Source organism: Nestor notabilis, unplaced genomic scaffold (assembly GCF_000696875.1).
Source record: "Nestor notabilis isolate BGI_N333 unplaced genomic scaffold, ASM69687v1 scaffold10794, whole genome shotgun sequence".
NCBI classification, from domain to species: domain Eukaryota; kingdom Metazoa; phylum Chordata; class Aves; order Psittaciformes; family Psittacidae; genus Nestor; species Nestor notabilis.
The window spans coordinates 93,686-104,359 of NW_009926913.1; positions in this window are offsets into that span (position 1 = coordinate 93,686).

The following is a 10,674-nucleotide window of genomic DNA, read 5'->3' on the forward strand; positions in this document are numbered from 1 at the left end:
CTTACTTTTTGGACGGTTCTCTAGCCAGCAAACTTGCTCTTCAGCGTATCAGCCACTTCTCCTGTGCTGGTGTCACCTGCAAACTTGCTAAGGATCCACTCTATCTCTTTGATCAGGTTTCTGATGATGCTAAATAGTATCAGCCCCTCAGGACCCTCTGATGCATCCTGTCCAGCCCCATGGGCTTGTATATGCCATGCTATGTGATCTTTAATTCTTTAATACAGGTACCACCTCTTCCCTCAAGCTTTGCCACTATGCACAGAGGCCTGAAAGCAGATCTTGCTACTTCAGCCTTTTCCCATGCCTTTCATTACCCCGCCACATTCAGCAGAAAACCCACATCTTTTTGGTCTCCCTTGCAGTGCATGTAGAAGTGACCCAAAAGCCTCATCACTTCCAATTCCAGGTGAGCTTTGACTTTCCTAACCCTGTTCCTACATGCCTAGGCAACATTTCTTTATTCCCCTTTGGTTGCTTGTCCCTGCTTCCACCTCCATACTCTTTGCATTTGAAATCAGTCAGGAGTTCCCTGTTCAGTCGAGCTGGCCTCCTGCTATACCTGCTCAGCATCCTGAACATCAGGATGGACTGTTCTTGTGCTTTGAGGAGGCTGTCCTTGAAGATCAAGCAATTTTCATGGGTCTCTCTGCCCTCCGGGGCAGTCTCCCAGGAGATTCTGCCTACCAGTTCCTTGAACAAGCCAAAGTCCACACACTTGAAGTTTTGAGAGATTGTTACACCACTTGCCTTTCCCACTTCCCTCAGGTTCTTAAACAATCAGCTCATACTGCAACCACACCACCCCAAAACAGTTCTTCCTTATTCATGAGCAGCAGGTCCAGTGCTTCCATCATAAGCTTATCCAGCACCAGCATTGAAATGCTCCATAAGTCTCCTGCATTGCTTATGCCCAATCACACTGTCCTTCCAGCAGATGAGGGAGGGTTACAGGTCTCCTACATTTAGCCTAGTGTTAGTAAAATGAACCCACTTCTTGATAACCAGGCTTTTGTATGTGTTAATGGAAGAATATTCCTATTATGGCTTTATAAGCTGAGGTACTATCATCACAGATACAACGTAGGGTCACAGTTGGAATCCATACCATGGTAAATGCAACAATTACAACAGCTTTGAAAGAGGTCCATTTTGACAAATCCACTGTGGCCCCACTTGCTGAGGATCCCTGGAGTACTTTGTACAGTGTAGAAGCAAAGGCAACACAACACAGAATTAATGCCCGAAGTATTGACTTAGAGCCAATCTGGGCCTGCAGGTGAGCAATGCTGGCTTGTTTCAGGACCTGGTAAGAAGATGCACAGCATGACCTACCTGGATGATGAAAGCTCCAAAGCCAGATGGTTCAGAGGGCAAGGCCAGGAAATGAATAAAGGAAGAAATATTTCTGTACCTTGTGGGCAAAATCCCCAGCATCAGTCAATTCCAGGAACGTCAGGGACTACAGTTCTTATAAAAAAGATGGGATCTGCAGAACTTCAATGGAGTAACACCAGGAACCTCACACTGTCTTTCTAATGGACTTGGATACTGGCTACACATAGCACCTTTACTGGTTTATAAATTAGAAAGCAAATAGATTTTAAACCTTTGGCCAAATTCCCACTCATAATCTTTCAACCCCACTGAAAGCAGAGCGAAAGACAGACCTGGCCATCGGTATGAACTGGAGTTTGCAGTTTGTCCAGGCTCGTAAATGAGTGCCTGATTTGACTGTGACTCATTTACCCTGTTAGACAGCCCTAATGACCGGCCTGCCATGGCTCTTCAGCAAGTGGGAACCCAGAGGAACCTCTCCTGTCCGTACACTGATTATTAAGACATTCATATCTCCTGGTCATCAGCCTCCTTCCTACCTATCAGAAGCCCTTAACTCCCATGCACCACCCCTGCCACTGTCCTCATTTCAGCACCTCATAAATGTTACTGAATTAATCTTCACAACAGCCTTGTAGGATGGATTTCCTCCATGTTAGCAAGGCAATGATGGGATAGCAAGGGCCAGATTTCTTCAAACTAGAATTTAGTTCAAGTTCATGCTAGTTTCAATAAACCTTTTCTTTGCCTCTGAGCTGGTTGAGCTCATAGGCCTTGATTTTGCTTTGTGCTCCTGGAGTTGTCAGGGTTCAGGCCATGTGAAAGTGCCAAGTTTCACACTGTTATGCACATGAAACCATAAATCCCTCTCCAGAACCCCAGGGGCATGAGGGGGGCCGCTGTTCAAAAGGTTCATGAACTTGCATATAGTTGGGCAGATACCAGAGTCTGTAACAATGTACTAAATTAACTTCTGTCCTAAAGTGTTTCGTGGGCTTAGAATACAAAATATCTAATAAGAACATTAAGGTTTTGCAGAATTGGATAAAAGAAAAAGCACCAATCATGACCATATTTTGTTCTTAGCTTTATCTTTTTCAGTTAACTCAATGCATTATTTTCTCCTGGAAAACCCAAAGGCAGTTTTCTTTATCTAAGGTAATTTGAACTTTTAGTAGGTATCTAGACATGATTTTTCCCTGGTTTGTTTGCTTTTACTTTTAAACCATCACCTACCAGAGACAAATGACCACATTCTACAAGGTGAGACCATCTGAAAATGTTTACTAATCATAAAATAGTTATTCTTCTGCATCTCTTCTTTAGAGATATTTGCTTGTTCACAATATGAAGAAATAATGTCAGTATTTCTTACCTGCTTACTTCAGTAAAAACCTAAATCAAAGTAACAGGAAAATCTTGGGTAATCACAGCTACCACCCCAAATCCTTTATAAATCTGATTGTTGGTTTGCAATGAAAACTACAACCAGAGGTTTCACTGTCTTATTCCACTGAAGTTCTAGAGGAAAATTTGCCATTTAACATTCAGGATGTTCATAATACAGACTTTAGAGTAAGACTGAGAAATATCTGGTCACCTATCCTGCAAGCAGACATGTCAGCACATTAAGAAGCACTTGGTTCATAGCTGAAAATCAAATATCAAGAGAAAAGTATATCTTGACAGCCAGATTTGAGACTTCCTTATGACAAGTAACAACTTACTCCATTGCCATCCTGGCATAATACTACAAAGAAGTGAGAGAGTCAGATTTTCTTACCTACAGAGCAGTCATAGAATAGTTATGGTTAGAAAGGACCTTAAGATCATCCAGTTCCATTATAAGAAGCCAATGGATGGAGCAATGAAAAGATCCCTGTTTTGATTCAGACTGAAGTCACAGATGCAACTGGTTCAGTGGAAGCTGTTCAGAGCAGCAGCCGTCTCTTTCCTTCATATTTAAATAGCGAAGCCTCATTTCAACATCTGTTTACCACTGACATATCAATATCTTTTGCAACCAGGAAGATCAGGTGTTTTGACAGCATGTAACACTGCACAGTGCTTTGCATGTGGTTTGCAAAGCACTTTACTCAGAGGCACTGGGTGAGGGTCAACTCAAAGGCCAGTGAGGAACCCAGGTCCCGGAGCCTTTGAAGCATTTCTCTGTCCCATTAGACATTCCTTTGGGAAAAGCAGCCCCCTATGGACAGGCACCTCCTAGAGATCCATCACTGTGCTCTGGGTGTAGCATCGATGGTTACTGAGGATAGCTTTTCATTTCCTGCCTGCCCAGCACACAAAACTGACATGACTAAAGAGAGTAGTGAAAAAATGTAAGATCTGGAGGGACCTTTAATCTCTGAAGTTAAAAAGGGGGGGGGAAAAAGCAACCACTTACTAATGGAATGTTAAGATTGTGTATTAAACCCACAAAAGTCAGAAAACAAAGGAATTAAAGACTCCCTTGGCTCTTTTAACCCTTCCCTCTGCCTGTGTGCATTACAGGCTTTTCATTACACAACCACATAACACCAGGCAAAGGGACATAACCGTAGGTGATGTTAAAGGGGGAATACGGCTGGTTATGAAGCAGAGCTACAGAAATGGAAAGGTTAATAACTAGTCGTTTTGTCTCATTAAAGTTTAATATTCACTATTAAAGAATGGCAAGACACTAAAGAAATGGCAAGATGTTGTTATGGAGCTAAATGAAATATTGAATAAATGAGCTGTTCCTCTCAGTAAATATTTTGCTTGCAGTTTATGTGCAATGGTATTTGTCTCCCATGAACCCATATGATGGTAACACATCACAGTAAGTAACTATCCCCCAGTTTATGCCCTCATGTAAACAAATCTCACTGAAACAGGCTAAGTTTGGCCTGTGCGTAGCACCCACATACATACTTGAACCCCACACCTACAAAACTCAACGTGCTCCCCCCTCACCAAACTTGCAAGCTCCATATCTGCTGCACTGTGAGTAGCTGCACACTTCCCAATCATTAACACACACATCCTCTTCATGCGCAAGGAAATATTATTATCCTGGTTTTACAAATGAGAATCCGAGGCACGGAGAGATTAAAGCTGAGCATTTCAAAGCATCCCAGTTAATTAAAATGACTGGAAAATGGGTGTCCAAATTGTTTAGATACCTTTGAAGTCTCAGAATAATTATATTGCTCAAGGTCACACAGGGAGTTTATGGCTGACCCATAACTTGAACCCAGATTTCCAGCGTCCCATTCCAGCTCCTTAATCACAAAGCCATCTTTGCTTTCCAATTTAATACTGGCCAGACCTGGTCCGCATGCAAACTGGTTACCAACGGACGAAACCTGTTATTATGCCATATAATGTAGCTATCTATCTCTACCCTACAGGATAAACAGCAGTGCATGTGGGCATCTCCAGATTCTTTAAGGCACGTATCATTACAAACACACTTAGGAGGCAGGGAAGAGCTATTTGAGAATTAGCACACCAGGCTGGTGAGGGATTCTTCTGATGGCACATTGCAGCTTTGTCTCTCCTGTCCTTAGGCTGGCTGCTGTCCTGCTACACCACCTCTTTTTCCTTTGACTGGCAGCTCTTCCTTCTAACAGGTTGAGGCCCCAAAGCCCATCTTGTTGCTACCAGCTTAGCTGTGAATTCCACTACCTTTCATGACTAGGCCTGCTTGACACTACAGCCACCAGTGATGCTGGGTTTTGCCATCAGGCTTGCTACACTACAGTACAAAATAAACCTCAATGTTATTCAGAGTAGCAGCAAGACTTCAGCAATAGAGCATACGGTGGAAGAGTCCTGTTCCAAAAGAAAAAACTCAGAAAGGGCCTGTTGGAAAAGCCTCCACACCAGAGACAGAAGAGCTTCTGCACATAGCACCACCAGGCATTCGCACTCTATGACATCCATTGGCCTTTCTCATGCCTCTCATGCATAGAAGAGGGCTGTCCTTAACCAGCCAGTTTCAATAACCACTAATAAACTTGATCTCAACTTCTCTCAGGCTTACATTCCAGTTACACACTCCTCTCATTTAGAGCTGCAAGTCAGAAAGCTGCATTTTCCAAACGCTGATTCCTGTCCTTGGCACAAAGTCTTCAGGCCTTGGTATGAACTAATGCAGTTACATAAAGTAAAACTTGCCAGAGAGAATTCAGTCTCAGGTTCTCCCTAGACACACCAACACCCTGCAGGATGGGGAATGCGATGGAAGACAGAGATCACCATAAAGCACACACACACTCAAAATGCTGACTTTTTATCACGGAGGTTTCTAATTTCCCATGCTAAGAGCAACCTTTGGAACTAAAATGAATTATGCGTCTCATTCTGAGTGCATCAAAGAGTAGACAGCCTTTCTAAAGGAGTCAAGATCACCTCAGCTGTGCTTTTGTTATCTAGCCCAAGGTTAAGGATTTGGCCTTGGGCTAACAATTGGCTCAGAAAACCAGGATCACATAATGAGAGTTCCAGGAAGAGAGAAAAACCCAAGCTTGGTAAAGACACACTCTTCAAAGTGTCCCAGTGTTTGACCCTTTATTTTCCCCCCCTCAGATGAATGAGGTAAAGAAGAGAGGAATGAAGCCTGAAACCCTGAAGGAAGTACTCTCATACAAGAGGAGCTGGAAAGACCTTCCCAGATCCTTCCCAGACACTCAGCCTTACAGATAAAGGCCTGACAACAATTCTTCCTCACCAGTTAGATGGAAAAGTTGGCAGTAACCCACTGCATGGCTCAAGAGGAGAAGGAAAGAGCAGCGCCTGGTTTATTTGCTTTGACATAAAACGTAAGTTAAGCTGCTTCTATCTGAAAATTAAATCTAACCTTCAAAAATAGATAAATCTAAGACCCTCCAGCAGGTGAGAGCTGCAAAGGAGAACATCCTGCTGGGTTATATAGTGCCGTTCACAACTACTGCTCTGTTCTTGTATGTATTTTGTTTGGTCGTTGGGGGTTTTCTGTCAGAACCTGCACACAGGAGAGTCACTTCCTCAACTTCTGCTGCTGACAAAAACCAGAATGCTGCAACCCACGCTCCCAGCACCATTTTCCCAGGGCTTGGTCCTTCTCACTGAGGAACTCGGCAGTGGGCATGAATCAGTAAGTCAGCAGGTGTGCAGGAGCTCTCTCTAAATGACTCTGCCCTCTAGGGTACATTTGGGTTATATTTTCCAAGATGAAAATCTTTTCATCTGCAAACCTGGGAGACTCCTTTGCCCAACGTGTCAAGAAGCAGTTAACAACCATTCCTTAAAAGAATAAAAATCACTAGACCAGGAAATATGAATCAATTAGTCTTTGATCCTCCCCTCCGTAATAACATCATCTAGAGCATGGGTTACTGCTAGTCCTAAGTAACCAAGAATGTTGATGGACTTTAAAAGTGGTTAAGAAAGGGAGAACTTCAGCTCCATTTCCTTCTGATCTCTTTCAGTCTCAAGGTGGCAATTCCGGGGCTTCTCCCAGACAGTGTGAGGAAACTTTATGTGTAAGAATCCATGGTGTCCTCATGAGATTCCAATAGGGGAAGCTTTAAAGTATTCCTGCAAGATGCCAAGTCTGTACACTGAAAACAGTAGAATGACAACATACCTGCCATTCATAGAACCATGGAATGGTTTGGGTTGGAAGGGACCTTAAAGCTCACCTAGTTCCAACCCCCTGCCACAGGCAGGGACACCTTCCAGTAATCTACATCTTGAACAAGAGGAATGAAAGAGTATCAATAATGCCAGTATTTTGCAGAACAAAATCACTCATTTTTTACTTAAAGCTATGGGGTCCACCTTTGATTTACAGTGCCAGGGCTGGGAAAATGGCCTCCATGTGCATTAGGACTTGGTCCAACAGCAACAGTTTGTGACATTAAAACTGCCTTTGTGTTAACATTATGATGTCAACTAGATCAGGACTCCTCATGAAAACAGGCAAAAAAAGTGGGCTTTTAAAGAGACTGATTTTAAGTTAAAGATTTTTTTCATTCAAAGGAAGAGAGAAAATGCAAGCAGAAAAAACATGGTAGAACTGTCCTTAAATTAAAACAACAGTCAGAGTGATGTTTTTAAGAAGTAATACATACCCTGTCTCTCTTCTTAATTCCTAAGGAGTCACTAACAACATTGGTCTATGAAGTCCCATATGAAGTTATCAATAAGTCATGAGAAAAAATGCAAAAGTCAAGATTATCATGAAATGAATCATTGTTTCTGGCTGTAAAGCAGAGGCATTCTGCTCAGCCCGCGTGTTTGGTGCAGCCGTAGTCCCTTCCCCCTCCCATCACTACTTGCCTTGCAATTAAGCTTCAATATGCCTGTGTGTATATTATTGATGTGGAAACAGCTATTTCCATCATGCCACAGACATTCTATACTTTTGAAGTCTGTGGTTACAGAGTCATTATTCCGTACAACACTTTCCCATCACGAGGGTGTGCAGGATGCCATAAAAAAATGGGTTTGTGCAAGTTCCAAGCTACTGGAGTTATGTCAATAGTTACCTTAAATACATTCATTTCTTGTACGTGGTCACCCTGCTTTCTGAGGGTTTGCTTTAATAAAAAGGACTGGATTGTCTGAGCACGAAGTCAGTAGGTAGAGCTGTGCTGATTTGCAGATCTGGTTGATATTCCCATCTTTTAATCTGCACGTTGTTTCCAGGATGATGATGATGATAGCAATAATAGTAGTAGTAATAATAGTAATAATAATACATTTGCTTCTGTTTGTAGTGAAACACTGCTGGAGTTGAATGTTCTGCTTTAATGAGACACACTGAATGAAATGGTATCCTGCAGCGCAAGAAGTACATGTCAGCTCTCCACTGCCTTGGCATGATGACCCAAGCTACAGTACAATATTCATCGTTTTCTTGGTGATCTCCCAGGAAAACCTTCTTAATTTAATCTCTAATGGGATTATCAGACTCATTAAATTGTAAATCTGCCACAGTCCAGCTGTTGTGGGAACCTGAACTTTCAGAGTGTTGTCAATTCACTCCTCTGACCCCTCCACCTGAAGCTGAAGTCCCTCTAGAAACTTTTAACGCTTTCAGCTTCAGAAGTTTACAGGGTCCTTCCCCACTTCCTTCACCTACAACTTATTCCCACAAGAATCCCTGCCTTTTTGCAAACTAAAAGGGCAGAGATCTGCCGCTTTCCTGGAGTGGAGCCAATATACCCACCTGCAGCCCTAACTCAGTGGCCCTGCTCTGATTTCTACGTGGGCAGCACAGCACGTTTTGGAGAAGCCCCTACAAGAACGCACTGTGAAGAGCATTCATACATCTCATCCCTACCCCTGCCTCACGAGCTGAGACCAAGCTGACCCACTGCAAGTTTCCTGCCTCCGGAGAAGTCCAACAACTCTCAGCCTCTATTCATCTATCGAGGGCAATACAAGCCCAGGCAGGTATTACAGCTGAGTGCCTTCACAGCACTATGTAAATACAGATGCAAATGAGCTTTGGCCCTCAGACTTCTGGCAAGCTACAAACTCAGTCCCTGGTGTTGTGAGGTGTCTCTGCTGTACACACTGGGTGCAAGCCTTCAGACCCTTCCCAAACTAGGATTCTTGCTGAAGGGAAGGATGAATTTGCCTCTTAAAGGACACAGAACCAGGACAAACCCAGTATACCTGCTTTTCTAAGTGACCATTGCACAAGGTGTGCAGACAGGAGGTTGCTAAATTCCAGAGGGCACTTACAGGTGACTAGATTCCAAAAAGAGAGGAAACTCCACCTTGGGAAACCATTACTGCTTGTTGCAGACAAGGCTGTGAGGAATACAGGTAATGAAGGATTAGTACTGGAGAGACAGGAAAGAAGTAATCTTAAAGTAAGTTTGGAATTCCTTTTGTGCCCAAGCAAGGCAAGTGTAGTGAACACACACATATGGTTACTTTCTCACACACCTGCAAAATCTCTTAGGAGGATTAAACAAGAGATGTGGAGTACAGCACAGTAAGGTTATATTCTGAAGGAGCTGGGGTTTTTTTCCCTTGTACATAGTAGTCTAACAAAACAAAGACTGACACTTTTCTCCAACACCCTTACAGTACTAGTACGTAAAATCCAAGAATCCTTCCGAACATAGCTTCTTTTTTCTTTCCTATGTAACTAAAAAACAAAGTGGTTTGTGCCTATAACAACCATTTATAATGTCTTTAAAAATACATTTTAATGCCTTTGGCTTTTCATCATTATTTTCAGCAGCTTAAGTCAACTGGGAACAAGATTCGCGGTTCTCATGTTCTCGTGTTGTAAGAACACAACAAATCGAGTTCTCATAGCAGCAGCCTGCCCTACCAAAAGGGGTAGCCTTAACATAAAGGAGAAGATAAACATTCCATATCCATAATTAGATAAATAATACTTCAGGCAAGATATGGCACCTTTAAAAGTGCTTTTTCAGCCTTGGATTTTTTTTCTCTGCTTGTTACTACAGAAACCCATCTAGCAACCAGAATCTAAGACAGACTCCACCCAAAACAGAGAAAAACAATATAGACAGAGTAGGCTTTTCCTTCCCCCCACCTCTTTTATTTCCCCCCCTTTTCCTTCCCCCTCCCCTTTCTTTTTTAGAAGGGTGGGTGAGTGCTAAGGAAAAGTATCTCACTGTGCAAAGGACAGGAGCATTTTGCATGCAGTTGAAACAGTAAAGCTCTGATTACAGATGGCAGAAATGAAAGCAGGGAATGAGTAATGAGCAATGAGAAATGCGTAATGCGGGATGAGGATATAATTTCCACACATCGGCTAAAGAAAGGTTTACACTCTTAAGCAATAAAAACAAACCATTAAGCCAGACCTGCACTGTCAGGAAGTATAAAACAGTTCTTGAAACTCTGCAGTTACTATACAAAAGCTTTTCATAAACTTTTGTTTCCTGATCTTTCATAAAACATTAACATCAAGCTGCCATATGGCAATTAGCTGCCTCCTGAAATCAATAAAAGGAAACCCCGAAAATCAACAAGTTTAGGAATAGCTGTATAATAAAATAGTTCAATAATTATTCTCTTCTAATAGTGAGTCTAATATAAATGCAGTCCAGATGAACTCCTCCAAAGCTCGGAGTACAATAAATCATGTTCTTCTCCAAGCCTCATCAGTACTGATTGCACAAGCAAGACCTCTGAGAGCCTAGTGGGGGGCGAGCAGGTGACAGTTTGGGGACCCCCAAACCCAGTCATCATAGGAGCAGGAAAGGTCTCAACACCTGGTTACGACGAGCCCAGGTTAGCGCAGCAGAGCAGATCCTGCTTGGTTGAAAATGGCCAGTGCTCTCAGGGGAGCTTACCTCAACTGAAGATCTTCCCACG